Raw genomic sequence first — 16,127 nt, forward strand, 5'->3', positions numbered from 1 at the left:
AGGCATGGTGTGCCGATAATAAGACTCGTTTTGGGGAATAGTGAAAGAAACCTCATTGACCCTTGAAACCTAGGTGAATTCTGGTAAAATAAAACTCTACACCTCTACTTATAAAACTCAAAGTCCTGTATGCTTTATTAATCAATTTCTCAATCTGCCTGCTATTTTTAATGATCTGTGAATATACCGCTAGTTCTTTCTGAATCTCCTTTGAATTGTATCCTCTATTTTATATTGTGTCGTCTTGTTCTTTTTACTAAAGTGAATCACTTCGTACTTCACTGCGCTGAATTTCATATGATCACCTCTGAAGGCAGCATCTGAATTTTAGTACATTGACCACTTTTGTTTAAGGTTTTTTTTAAAAATAGATCTTTGAGGATACACATTGACCTTAACAACAAATTGTTTTCTTTACAAATTCTTTTTGCAGAGAAGTGATCAAGTATCCCGATGACCGACTACAGTTAGGCGCTCATCAGCATCCGGCCTAAGGATGAACTATATGATAAGCAATGAGGTGAGTGAGGATTGGACAGCTGTTAGCAGCACTGACAAAGAAAAGAAAACTCGTGCTGATATTGTGATTTTCATGAACAGAGTTTGCCAAAGCTTTAAAGTTGTGCAGTGCTTTTGATGTTGTAATATATGAAATGTGATCATCAATTTATGAGAAGTTAACTCGCACAAGCAGCAATGTCATATGAAGCAGATAAATGTGTTATGATGTTGGATGAGAGGTTAAATCAAGGTCTTATCTACCTGTATAGTTAAATTTAAAGATCCAAAGGCACAAATTTGAAGAAAAAAACAGTGGAATTAATGAGTGTCCTGTCTGATATTTATTCCTCAATCCGTATCTCCAAATCCGGCCTCTGGTTATTATCAAACTTCTGCTTTTATGAGTTTGCTGTTCATAATTTAGCTGTCGTGTTCTCTTCATTACAACACTCTCTGTATCTCAAAATTGCTTAATTAGCTTTAAAATTAGAATTAGCTTTATTGTTACGTACTCAGATGAATACGATGAAAAGCTTACAAGTCGCCACTTATGGTGCCGTTTTAGGTACAAAAGTACCTAGGTGCAGGTTCTTAAATGCTTTGAGATGTCACTTGGTTGTCAAAGGTGTAATATAAAAGAAAGTGTATTTTCTTTTGCTTGGGGGATAACTATTAGCCAAGGGTAATTCCCTTGCCCTTGTTCAAAATCATGCTGTGGGGAACTTGTACATCCCGCTGAGTGGCTTAGTTTAACACAGTATCTGAATGGTGGCATCTTACAACAGTGCAGCACTCCTTCAGCACTCCACTTTGCTTTTTCTGCACAAGTCCTGGGGTGAGACTTGAGGTTCAACTGTCATGACACTGAGGCAAAAGTGATATGAACTGATCCATAGGATGTAAATTGACACTTAAAAAGTCAAAACACTGAGAAAATGGAAGTGCAATATGGGCTGATGGTATGAGTGCAGTCCATCCAAACAAATATATTCCTTATTTGAGCAAATAATGCAGAATGGTGAAATGAGGTCAAGATCAACTGTGAGCTTGTTGAATGGTAGAATAGGATTAAAGCCAAACGGCCCACTCTAACTCCTATTTCTACTTGACTGATAGTTAGGGGCAACTGTAACAAGGACTGAGAACCACTCTCCCCTACATCAAAGACACTTCGGAAATGACTGCCAGACTACGCAGACCTCTTGGCATCAGGGTAGCCCACAAACCCACCAACACACTAAAACAGCAGCTAATGAACTTAAAAGACCCTTTACAGACAACAAGCAAAACAAACGTCATTTACAAAATACCTTGCAAGAACTGTGACAAACACTACATTGGACAAACAGGCAGAAAGCTAGCCACCAGGATACATGAACATCAACTAGCCACAAAAAGACATGACCCAATATCACTCGTATCCTTCCATACAGATGAGGAAGGACACCACTTTGATTGGGACAACACATCCATCCTAGGACAAGCCAAGCAGAGACACGCACGAGAATTCCTAGAAGCATGGCATTCCAACCGGAACTCCATCAACAAACACATTTATTTGGAGCCCATCTACCACTCTCTGAGAAAAAGAACAGGAAATGACATCACCAATACAGGAAATGACATCACCAACTCAAGGAAACCTAAACTGATAAATAGAAAGCGGGACATAACACCAGCGCTTCACCGGAGGCTCACTGATGATGTTACCTAGAATGGTGATGAAACGTTTAAAAACTAACCTTCCAGCTCAGCGAGCACACTCACATCCAGAGCCTCAACCTGAGCTACAAATCTTCTCAGAACTCACTTAAGGTGATGGTTATTGAGAACAAAGACCTTAGCAGATTCTACATGTTCCTGTGGTCAGGTTTTGAGACTTCTTTTGAGTTATTGCATGTTTGAAGAATCCTGATTCACCAATTAAGTAGGTAATCTGAAATTTGAATTCCTGCACATGTTACAAATATTGGCACTGAGGAATGAAGATGAACAAATGGGAGAAGTGCAATGTAGAGATTTATTACGCAGAGACAGATTGAATTATTTCTTAGGCTAATGGAAAATATTGAGTTACATCTTCAGAATTATCTCTGATCTTGCTGTAAGCATGATGGTTTGCCTGAAGCTCAGTCATCTTGCTGAGCTGCTTTTGTTATTCCAAAAAGAGATGCAGCTCAGACATTTTGCTGGAAGTTGTGAAGGGATTTTTCTGACAAACAGTCGGTCTCATCAAGCCGAGTGGTCTCAGAGGTTTTGGATTGCACTGAATTGAAGAGTGAGGTCACACTAGACAAGGTTGTATTAATCTTTCACAAGACTGAGTGCTGCTGAGAGACTTAAAGAAGAATTAACTTTCTGGAAAAGCACTTCACAAGCTTGAATGCTTTTTCTTCTGGAGAATGTTGTCCACACACCCTTCTGTCTCCTTGACATTTGGAATGGTCCTCATAGGCCCTAATTCATACTTGACTGGTCGAGAGCGCAATTAAACAGAACTGTTCCCTGCAATAGTTCCTTCAAGTGCAGGCTTTAGTCCATTTTAGACCTTGGAGTTCACATTAACATTGTGATTCAGCAATTAGTTTGTTCAAACTCAGAAGCATAGGAAATACAGGGAAGACTGCTGGCCTATTGAGAATGGCACTAATCGAGTGTAAAAATGTTTTTAATTGGTGCGGTAACACTTTTAATGAAGTGCTCATCCTAAGAAGTTGCTAACAGTTGCCGAAGCAATGATATGGCACAGACGTCGATTGCACGCAAATAAAAGTGTGCCACAGGACTTAATATAGGGTGTCAGAAATTCAGTCGACACAATAGATGCATGGCAGGCCAAATTGATTAGAGCACCTTGTGGGCGTCTAATGCAGTGAAGTCTCCTGGCCAATTTTAACTTCCTATTCATTCAGCTTTTATGGAGTTTGCAGAATTCAAGTGGCCGTCAATTATTTCTGAGAAGATGCTCATTGGAAACCAGCAGAGTCTTCTCTTGGTCCAAACACCGTCAAACTAGTCAGTTAATATTAGCACAATGTTTTGAATTAACATGCACATGATTTCGGTGGACAAGCCTTTCCTTTTTCCCAGCAGCTGTAGTAATGTAGTGCTGGGATATATCCCTGGTGTGAAGAGGGTGTTGAATAAGCATCATTCACATTCTTTATTTGAGTAACTGAAAATATTACCATAGATATGTTTTATGAGTGTAACTATTAGATTTAAATATGTTGGTTGGAATGGAATTTAAATTAGACCATGTGGTTACTGCCAAAGACTTGTTATAGGTTCTAATCTCCTGAAAGCACTGAAATCACTTCAAGTGATAGAAAAAGGCTAGATTTCAATTCTTTATGGTTTATGATGGAATTGAACTGATACTATCCAAACTCTTAGGTAAAAATTATTAACTCTGGCACAAAGAATTAAATTGTTTTGGGCTCCTGGCAAAGAGGCCTTACAATAAGAGAGACAACATGATAAATTCTTAATAAAAACCGAAAGAACTGCAGATGCTGTAAATCAGGAACAAAAACAAAGTTGCCGGAAAAGCTCAGAGAGTCTGGCAGTATCTGTGGAGGAAAAGACAAAGTTAATGTTTCGGGTATGGGGCGGGTTCCGTTCTGAGGAAGGGTCACAGGACCCGAAAGATTAGCTCTGATTTTTCCTTCACAGATGCTGCCAGACCTGCTGAGCTTATCCAGCAACTTTGTTTTCGTTCATGGTAAAGTCTTAATTTAAACCAAGTGAGAATGCAGGCAGAATGAATATCACTAAAAATCCCTGCCTCACCTTGTGCATCTCTGTCATTATATTTCATAGAGTTACGTTGAAAGCTATACTCCCAGAATCTAATGCAGTGAAAGGCAGCTTGGAAGCGTAACCTCTAAAGAACTAGATATCCACCAAAAATATTTCTACATTCCAAAATTTTCTTTGGTGCATGATTGATCAATCATGAACCTTGCTAATAAAGCCTCTGCTACATTTGGCAACTTAAATAGGGTCGGCTCACTTGACACCAATCTATAAAATAGGTCAAGACAGAGGTAACGCCCAGTGAACTTGTCCTCTTACTGTGTGCGCAATTATAGTGTCAAGGCCATGAAATCACAGCTTGCAATCTGGAACATCTTTATGCTTGAAATGAAAAAAAGATGAAGCCAAACTGGAAATGATCGAATCCTCATTCCAGTTATGGAGTGGACGATTCTATGCAAGTATGATTGCTGCACTAATTTAATCTTGTCTGAGCAGTACAGATGCTTGCCAAAATGTCATATTTCCGTACATTTGGAGAAAACTCCAAAAAGTTAATGAATGATGTTACATGCTAGTCTGAGTTTCATAAACAGCCTCTTTAATTCAATTCTTGTTTACATCACCTTTATGGGCAAGTTTTCCGTTTGCACATGCATACAAAACAGTCTCTTTTCTTGCATTGGACATCAGAACTAAGGTTTCTTGGCTCAGGTTTAATAGAATTGATTAACAGATACTGTGTAAAAGTTCCTGTACCTTGGTCTACCCCAAAACAATAAATCTCAATCTTAGCATTGGAAAAGTCACTTGCATTCAATACGTCTGTAGCTGCCTCTAGTCATCAGAGTTCAACTTCTTTTCATGCCAAATCAAGATTGCTTTGTGACACTACATCCCATAGCAACTGGATTGATTCTGCCTGTACTAATTTTCCATAAGTGCTTTACCACCAACAGCGCAGTCGCCTATCTCATCAGAATGGACAGATATTCATTATTTGTAGTATGCTTTGGGATGCAGTAAGATGCTCTTAATAATGAAAAACCTTTCTTTTTTTGTCAGTGGACATAATAATGTAGCACTGCAACACTTGCCAAGGAGTTAAGAATATATTGAAAAGCAACCCTGGCCACCTTTAATTCAGGGACTAAAAGTGTTACCTTGGCTTTTTTTGTATAATTGTAACCATAGATACGTTAAACATAAATTAGATCATGCTCTTCATCTTCAATTACTTGTTGTATAATCTTCTGAAAGCAGTGAAGTCACTTCAAATGAAAACAAACATAAACCCTGGGATTCTGTAAATAAAATCCAAAGGAACTGTGGATGTTGTAAATCAGAAAGAAAAACAGAAACTGCTGGGAAAGCTCAGCAGGTCTGGCAGCGTCTGTGGAGAGAAATCAGAGTTAACATTGACAATTGCGAGTTGCATTGTTGGGTTTGATAGAAACACCAGATGACACAAGTCATCTACCTCACAAATTTCTGTTGTCAATACATGCCAGTCATCACAATGTGGTACTACTAAATTTGCACACAATCACTCAACGATTAGTCAATTTCCTGTCAATTGCATTTTTCAGCAATTGACAAAATTGCTCAGTTTTAGTATTGAATCACTCCTTACAATGACATTTTTCCCTTTCTTTTCAAAGACAACAAGGTGTTTCATAGCCTGTTTTGCGCTACACTATCAAAGTGTACCTTCAGCAATAATTGGCCAAGGTTGCTTTTAATTATTTGTTTAAACACAACATTAGAGAGTTTGTGCTGGCATTACACAACTGTTATAAAATTCCTTCAGTAACTTTTGATCCCTTTTGGATGCTATTGATGGGTTTTGATCATTCTCTGAACAGACATCAGCAGCTTCTCTTCTGGGTCACATCATTTCATATGCAGAAGGTAATTAAGCAGAAAGCAGGATCCCTCTAAATTCTGACAACATACAAGTTGTTCCTCAGTTATTTAAAGACACAATTGATGTGACAACACAAATGTTAAAAAATAGACATGAAGTTGCTGTGTTGGTTTTGATGTAATTCAAAAGAAGCCAAACTCTGACATTACCAACCAACGTTCATTTATGTCAGTGCCTGCAGCTTTCAGAACATTCTGCAGAGCATTTAAGCGGTTGACTTTTCCTTTTTTCTTTTATTCTCATGGCACAAGACATCGCATCTCCACGCTCAATTTCATCAAAATAAACCAACATTGAGGTGTATCTGTTAACGTAACTTTATGACTTTCAAGTCTCCCACTAAATAGACCATGGCATTTTTTCTATCTCAGACTCTTTGATGTGAAAACAACTTACTTTAGATCTTTTTGAAGCATTTTGGCCTTTGCAATGCATATTGGTACGATTTAATAAGTTTCTGTGCAAAGATTTTCAGGTAAAAAAAATTCTGTATTTCTGCATCAGTGCTCTGCTCCCTTTTGGAAAGCTTTCACAAATATTACTTGTAGTGATTGGAATAAAGCAAGTCAGGTGGACCTTATGGAATTTGAGTTCCCTGGTTGAGGCTCTTAATCTGGTCAAATCAGGGAGCCCTGGCTGATAGATATAACCAGGAGTGTCAACGGTTCTGTTCACCTTAAGAAGCGGCTCTGGCTTGGTCAGTGTTATGTGTTATGCTCTTGTAAATAAAGGATTACTTGGTGACAGGATACCGGTCTTCATGGGGTTATTTCATCATTCACACATCTATGCTTCAATACAAGAGAAAATTCATCCATCAAAATCAATGGAATTTGATGAATTGGTGTGTTCAGATCTGGTTGGTTACTAGTAGCACATGGTAACCATATGTTGAATTCAACATTTATGAGATCTGAGCCCAGAGACCTGTGTTCAAGTCACACTCACTCCAGAGGTGCCTAATGATATATCTGAGCAGGATGATTAAAATATACATGCAAATATCTGATGTAGTGATTGCAATAAGGTCAGCCGGCTGGACTTTAAAGAATATGAGTTCCCTGACTGGGGCTGTTAATCTGGTCCAATCAGAGAGGCCTGGCTGATATAAAAAGTGTGAGTGTCAGAATGTGACACTCTGATGCATGACTCTGAATGAGGCAATACTAAAGCCCAGGACTTTCTGCTCCTTCAGTTTGGATAGACCTTCATTCTCAGTCACGATCTCCAGATCAAGCTTTCTCTCACAGATGTACCCCAAGACATACTTTACACTCAATCTGAATACTTACCTCCTAACGCAGCTTGGCCAAATCTGGCTACTTGTTTAATTTCTGACCTTACTGTTTCTGCACTTTTCACCTCAATGGGTAGTAAATCCCCTGATATGCTCCCAAATATGAACTTAATATCTTCTTCCTGCAAAATATCCCCATGGTGCCATCGGTTTGCTGCAGTTGTCATGAGGCAGATCCTAAATGAAGAAGAATTTGCTGTATTTTACACAAATTATATTAAAGAAAAGTATATGAGTTTTGGTGAGATTTATCTCTTGCTAAGAAATCGATCAAATAATAAGTCATCTGTATCATCGTTGTTGCAGGCTAAGCTCACTTTGAAATGAAATGACCTGGAGCTAAAGAGCATTGTGCATTCTGTTATCAATTATATAAGATGTTCCCAAATTGGTCAAGTGGTGTCACATTTGCCCATGGGGTCACAAATTCCAAGGCAGGAATGTTGACTGGGGATGTGGGATTGGCTGCATATTGGAGAGACCAAGCGCAGACTGGGTGACCGATTCGTGGAGCATCTGCACTCTGTGCTCTCCAATTGACACTATCTTCTGGTTACCAGCCATTTCAACTCTCCCTCCCCCTCCCTTGGCGATATGTTCATCCTGGGCAACCCATACAGTCAAAATAAGGCTACGCGCAAACTGGAGGAACAGTGCCTTATATTCCACCTTGGGAGCTTACAGCCCAATGGCCTCAATGTAGAATTCACCAGCTTCAAAATCTCCCCACCCCCAGCTTCATCCTGTGTCCAGCCCTCCTCCTCATCTCTGCTTCCTCAACCTGACCTAACCTACCCATCTTCCTTCTCACCTAACTGCCCACTGACCAATCTCTACAACCCCTATCTTCATCCACATATCACAATCCTGCCGACCTTCTCCCAGCCGGACCCTTCCTCTTTCTATTTATTTCTGAGCTCCCTTCCCCCTGCCCGTTCCTGATGAATGGTCCAGACCCAAAACATTGATTTTCCTGCTCCCCTGATGCTGTCTGCCCTGCTGTGCTCCTCCACCTCTCCATTTTATCGACCCTGTAAATGTGCGGCAGGTTTATTTTGTATGTGGACATGGCCTAATCCAGTAAGCTCTGATGCCTAAATGCTGGCATCTGCAGAGCTTGTGATATATAGGTGCCTTGGTCAGTTTGTGTGCCTGAATCCCTGGTATTTGAATCTCTGCTCTATTGAACAACTTTTAAACCCTTCCTTAATCCCCAACAGTTCCCACTCTGGGCTTGCACCATATAGGAAGGATACTATTAAGCTGGAGAGGGCTCAGAAGAAATTTATCATGATGTTGCTGGGTATGGAAGATTTGAGTTATAAGGAGAGTTTGGATAGGCTGGGACCTTTCTCACTGGAGCGCAGGGGGTTGAGAGGTGACCTTATTGAAATGTACAAAATCATAAAGGGTATAGAAAGGGTTAATGGTAGGTGTCTTTTTCCCTAGGATTGGGGTTTGCAAGGCTAAGGGGCACATTTTTAAGTTGAGAAGAAAAAGATTTGAGAGAGATTTGAAAAAAAAAATAGGGGCCTTTTTTTATATGGAGGGTGGCTTATGTGTGGGAGGAACTTCCTGGGGAAGTGGTGGATATGGCCACAATTACAATGTTTAAAAAACATTTGGATATGTACATGAATGGGAAAGGTTTGGAGGGATATGGGCCAGGAGGGGGCAGGCAGGACTAGCTTAGTTTGGAATTATGGTCAGTTTGGACTGGTTGGACTGAAGGGTCTGTTTCTGTGCTGTATCACTCTATGACTCTCTGAGAAGCAGAAAAATTAGGTTGCAGTGGAAAAAGATTTGGGCACACTGTACTATATATATCCATATATGTTACCTATTCCTTTGTCCATCCAACTGTTCTTCTCTCTGTTTGGGTTCTATCTTCATCTATTGTTTCCTCCTTACCCTGTACCTCACCCTATCTTCTACATTCAAACCAATTTTTTCCTAGCTACCATGAGCTCTGAGGAAGGGTCACTGGACCCGAATTGTTAACTCTGATTTGTCTCCACGGATGCTGCCAAACATTCTGAGCTTTTCCAGCAATTTCTGTTTTTATACCCATATATAGGCCTGGAGTCTCTCCTTTTTGAGTGATGAGTTAGTGCCATCCTGTGCCACTCACTAGTCTAGACTCACCTTCAGAAACAATGTGAGTAAATGGACCTTATCCTCTAACCCTTCCCTCACCTTCTGGTATGGAACATTGAGGAATCAATCTACCATCTTGAACAAAGCATCGTTGTCTATTGGGAATCACATGTCAGTTAGTAAGCACATTGAGTTAAACCCCTGCTGCTCAAACTGAATGAAAATGACAATGAACTCCATTTTCTGATAATAATGCAATATGCAAAACTAAAAACAAAATGCCTACGGGACTACTCCATCCAATTGTTCACTCACAAAATTATCCTAGTCATCGCTCCGAAGGCGAATGTGAATCTGTGGGATATTCTTTTGAAACTGAACCTAATCTAATGGTAAGATAGTAAAAAGAACCAAGCAAAAATGTTGATTTATCCATGATCAAAATCAATTGCTTTAAATGCCATGGAATTCTAAATGAATTGAAAGCCTTCCTGCAACAATGTTTCTACCGCAGATTTATTAGAATTGAAGAGGTGCTATTTCTGCACTCTGTTTAAATGTAGGATTCATTAAAAAAGCATTCATTCATTTAAAATTCCTTTAATCCTTCACAGGTTGTAATCTAATTTAAAAGGATAGAAGTGGAATTTGGGCCACCACCTGCTCATGTCGACATTGTTGTGCTGGTGACTGCCCTGGCTTGGGGAGGCATGGCTGACCATACAGTGGAGACAGCTGGAAGTCACTGATGCTGCTGTTGCCTTGTGGTAGATGAAGGTGTAGCCGTCATGTGGTACATTCATACACATTCACTCTGTGAAAGACTGCATCATCATTTAGCATGCCTGAGATGAGGACTGTTGAAATTTAACTCCTTGTCCAAGATTATGAACAAGATGGTGGCAGAGTATCAGGGCTGTGTGCAGGCTCCCGAGCCCAGAACTTGTCCTCTCCTGTCTGCCTTCTTTCCCTTCTTTTTCCCTTTTAGGTCCTGCTCTTTTTCTTTACTTACCTTTGCCTGTTTCTTCTTTTTGTTTCCTTTAAAGCTTTTTGCTGTGGGTTAATTGTTGGCACAGCAGTGAGATTGGGCTGTGTGTGGAATTGGGACTGTCAGAGGCAGTGGTAACAAAGATGCTCCAGTGATCAGAGACAAAGGCATTAGTAGCAACAAGAATGTGGCTCCTCCTAATGATTGAGTGAGGCTTGTAGGCTGACCGAAACTTCAGGCCTATTGCTTGGCCAAGGTGGTTACAACAGTGGTTCCAAAACATTTATAGGGTTAAAGAATTAGACTTTGATATCCGGATGTTTTTCTTACCTTTCGGTTTTCTTTTATTGTGGCTGCTGCCTTGTTTTTGAGATTCTGGTTTTGTAACCAAGGTGATGCTGCAAAATGGTGATTGTGTACACTTTTCACTGTATTCATGTCTTCCTACGCTTGAGCACACGTAGCAGTAAAATCTAATCCTAGTTCTAATCTATTCTATTATGCTCGGATCTCTGCAACAGTGAATCATCTCCTGCCGCCTACACCTAGCCACCCTCCATTTCCTTTGACCGTCCCTCTATCACCCGAATCTTACCTTCTGTGACACTTGAGTCACTCACTATCATCCTTGACCAATATTCACTCCCTGCTCCACCAATGTTAAGTAGCAGCAATGTGAACTAAATATGAGATGCGCTGCAGTAACTAACACACACTAGCTATCAAAGTGCCTTCTGAACCCATAACTTCTAAGAAGGACAAAATGTAGTTAATCAGGTAGACCATCCTGACTTGGACATATATCATTATACCTTCACTGTCAGTGGGGCAAAATCCTGTAGAACTCTCTTCCTAATAGTTGTTGGTGTCTTGTGTCCAAACAATCCAAAGACTGAAAGAAATTCATTCCCACTTTCTTCAGCATAACTCCAACCATTTAATGATTCCCCTTGAAGTTTGCAGAAGATAACTTTAATGTCTCACCCAGTGAGCCATCCAGGGCACAACAAGCAACTGATAGCCATCTTTAAGAGGTGTAGCAAATTCACTAATTTTGGATTACTCCTGAGTTGTTTCACGACAGAGTCACTCATTCCAGCATGTAGCTGGTGTTCTCAAACATCATGATGATCATGGTTCTAACTTCATGCAGCCGGTTCCTCCCAGCCTGCTCCTGGAGATATCAAATTTTACAGCATACTGCTACGACAAAGTGATCTATGGAGAGCGAGAGAGAGTGAGAGAGAGAGATAGAGAGAGAGAGAGCCTTTTCTCTTGACAGAGGCAAGGAGTTGAAGTGTAGAGCATAAGGAATGAGAGCAGGGTTAGGCCATTCAGCCCATCAAGTCGACTCTGTCATTTGACCATGGATGATATGTTTCTCAGCCCATTTTTCTGCCTTCTCGTCATAACACTTGATCCTCTTAGCATTCACAAATCTATTTCTATTTGTATTAAAGACACTCAATGATTTAGTCTCCATTGTCTTCCATGGCAATGAGTTCCACAGATTCACCTTCTTGCTGAAGAAATTCCTCCTTTGCTCTAAAGGGCCATCTCTTCACTCTGAGGCTGTTTCCTCAGGTCTTCCTATTGAAAACATCTTCTCCAAGTCCACTCTATCCAGGCCTATCAGTATTCTGTAAGTTTCAACGAGATCTTCCCATGCCGTTCTAAACTCTATCAAGTACAGACCCAAAGTCCTCAACCGCTGCTCATATGACAAGCCCTTCATCCCTGGGATCATTCTTGTGAACCTCCTCTAAAAACACTCCTAAGCTAGCACAACCTTTCTTAGATATAGAGCCCAAAACTGCTCATAACATTCCAAATGTGGGTTGACCAGGGCCTTATACAACCTCAGCAGTCCAGCTCCACTGATTTATTCTAGCCCTCTTGAAATGAATGTTAATATTGCCCTTAAAGCTACCAACTGAACCTGCATATTAACTTTAAGACAGTGCTGAATTTGGGCCTCCTAACCCCTTTGTACTTCAGATTTCCAGAGCCTGTTCCTGTTTAGAAAATAGTCTATGCCTCTATTCTTCCTACCAAAGTATATAACCTCACACTATCCCATGTTGTTTTCCATCAGCCACACTCTCCTAGCCTGTCCAAATCCTTCTGCAAACACCCCACTACCTCAACACTGCCTGTCCCTTCCCACATCTTTGTGTCAACTGCAAACTTAACAACAATATCCTCATTTCCTTCCCCTAGATTGCTAATGTATAATGTGGATAGTTTTGATACCAACATGGACCCCTGTGAGACTTGACGAGTTACCAGCTGCCATCCTGAAAAAGACCCCTTTATCCCCACCTTTTGCTTTTTGCAAGTCAGATAATCCTCTGTCCATGCCAGTATTTTACCCTTAACACCAGGGGCTCTTATTTTATTTGGCAGCCTCCTGTGCTGTACCTTGTCAAAGGCCTTCTGGAAATCCAAATAGATCACATCCACAACCTCTCAATTTGCTCATTACCCCCTCGAAAAATTCTGACAAATATGTCAGCCATGACCTCCCCTTGACAATGTCATGCTAACCCCACCCATTTTACCGAGCATTTCCACGTGCTTGGCAATCTCGTCCTTAACAATAGACTCTAAATTCTTGCCACTGATTGAGGCCAGGCTAACCAGTCTATAACTTCCTGCCTTCTGCTTCCCTCCCTTCTTAAACACGAGTGTTACATTAATCATTTTCTAGTCCTCTGGGACCTTCCCTGACTCCAATGATTCCTGAAAGATCACCAGTGATGCCTTTACAATATCCTCAGCTATTGTGTCATCTATATCTGATTACCATGGCAAATATTTTCCATTCATTACGTAACTATCCAATCTGGTCCAGAACACAGGAAAATAGGAACAGGAATAGGTCACTCAGCCATTTGAGCCTGTTCCACCATGTACCTGATGGGTCTATGATTGAGAAGGGTGCTACTGGAGGCACTTTTTATTGTCTAACATTGGCATCATCAGATCTTCCTGTACTGATGGATAAACCCTGCGTTAATTAGCCTATTGATGAGCAAAAAATGCATACTGTACACCCTGGTCATTATGTGGAGAGGCATGGGTGAGCATGCATCAGGAACATGTGGAAGAACAGCAAAAAGAGTAGGAGGAGGCTGTACAATAGTTAGCAAGAAGCCTGAAGAGAGAGAGATTCCAGACAACCGTATTTTACTTGGAGCCTATGCCATCAATTAATTCATGAGTCAGTTGCCTGAATCACAATTCCCCATTGACCAAGAGTCCACAGCCATTTCTGTCTTTCACTGACCATTACAACGTCCGTTTCCTGACTCTATAAAGAACCAATAATGCACATTCTAATCCAATGTTGTAAATTTGTTCATGACTTATTACATGCAAAAATAGGTGAGTTACCCTTATGCATTTCCTGAGTTTTCTGTCTTTCTCTGTCTTTCCCAGTGCTTCCAGAAGGTGCGTCTTCAGTGGTCACAGTGTAGATGGTGGAAAGCTGCCCACTCTCACTCATGGAAACCTTGAGCACCTCAGAGCTTGGAGGGCACTACTCCAGACTCACCTATTGCAGCCCAGCCTGCAGCGTTTAGAGCTGACTGGTTGTTTAGTGGAGGGAAGACTTCCAACCCTATTCTGTCACACCTGACTGTCAAGTTTGCACCTTTGTGCATTCCAGTTGCTTTGTTGAAGAACAGATTATTGGCTTGTTGTAAAGTCCTGGAAGCCCCTTTTAACATCGCTAGCCAGAGCTACGATAACAGCAGTCTGGACTTGCATGAATGTGGAGTGATCTTCCTCCGCAGTACTCATAAATTTTGATTGGTGCTATTGCTTCTACAAGAAAAGCTGGGACTTTGCCCCTCAGATGCTGCACCGTATGATGTCTCCCACAGCTCTGCTGATGCACAAAGCACTGAATAAAGCTGCTGGTGGAGTCTGTAAGGGCTTCTGGAGAAAACTTACAAGAGCATCATGGGGTTGCACATAGCGAAGCATAACGGCAATGTGGATGGCATTAGAACTGTCTAGAACGAGAGAGTGCCTTGAGTGTACATGAGCATGGGCACTTTAATAAGATAGTTTAGTAGCTATGAGTCAGCCTGATTGATCTACCATTACCATGTATAGCAGTATTTGCTATGGAAGGATAAGAAATAGTGTTACTTTGAAGTCTAAGTCTGAAGACATTCTGATTTTGCTTTCTCTGCAATCAGTCTGTCTTGAACAAACTCACAGTGTAGCATCAAACCATCGGATAAAAGAGAATCCTTCATCTTACTTGATATCATGGGAAGGCTCTCTGTCAGTCATTTTAATGCAGCAAGCTCTCGGCCATGTACACCAATATTCCTCATAGATACCTCCACACTTCCAGGAAAGGGGCATCTACACACTCATTTGTTTTTGTTATGGTTCCTATAGTTTTAGTCACCTTCTGAAATATGTTCCTATGTTTTAGTCACCTTCTAAAATATATTGAGTACCAATCTCTAAGCTGAACACCATGAGTATCTGCACGAGTGATTGGGGTGTCTTCGACTTCCCTATACTCTCCCTCCTCTTCCATGGATTCAGAAAGATCCCATTCTTGGATATTTGAAATGAAAATGAGTCAAGGATTTGCCTGTAGTGAGCAGAGAAACAAAAGTAAGAAGTCTACAATTAACACACACTGTAGATATAAGGTGGACAAACAGGAGGCTGGAAGAACACAGTAGGCCAGGCAGCATCCGGAGGAAAGGAGCAGTCAATGTTTTGGGTATTAACCTTCCTCAGGTCTCAGATCCTGAAGAAGGGTAATACCCGAAACGTTGACTGTTCTTTTCCTCCAGATGCTGCCTGGCCTGCAGTGTTTTTCCAGCCTCCTGTTTGTCCACCTTGGATTCCAGCTTCTGCAGCTGTTTTTGTCTCTAAATGGAAGATGGAAGATTGACAAAGCTCATTGGAAACAGAGGGTTTGAATGAAGCGGTCACTTTCCAGTTTCTATAACCAGTGGAGTGTCACAAGGATTAGTGCTAGGAACTCAACAACTGACATTCTATATGAATGATTTTAATGCAAAGTGTATTTTAGCCAAATTCTCTGTCAACACAAAAAAAAATTGGAGGGAGCAAATAGGAGAACATACCAGGCTGAACTTTTGGGAAGGTGATGGGAAAGGTGCATTCGGAACATTTCGAACCGCGCAAGCCAGTTTCCATTAGCTGGCCCCTGCTTACCATGTTTACAATCCAGGAGGACAGGGTGGGATAATTTGAGTCCACCACATGAGGAGACAGGTCTGGGGCATCATAGCAAGGCCAGAAGGCTAGAATAACCAGTTGCTTTCATGGAACTATCAGTGCCTTTGTAGCAAAGACTATTAATTTTTCACCCTTCGCCCTACCCACCCACTGTCCTTATGTGCCTCTTTCTCGTCTCTCAGTCTGTCCAGTGAAAAACAGACCATATTGTGAGCATCAAATACAGTAGACTACAGGACACTACCCTAGGGAACTCCTGCAGAGATGTCCTGGAGCTGAGATGACTGACCTCAGACAACCATGACCAGCTTCCCTAGTGC

The sequence above is a fragment of the Stegostoma tigrinum genome, chromosome 28, assembly GCF_030684315.1.
Source record: "Stegostoma tigrinum isolate sSteTig4 chromosome 28, sSteTig4.hap1, whole genome shotgun sequence".
NCBI lineage: Eukaryota > Metazoa > Chordata > Chondrichthyes > Orectolobiformes > Stegostomatidae > Stegostoma > Stegostoma tigrinum.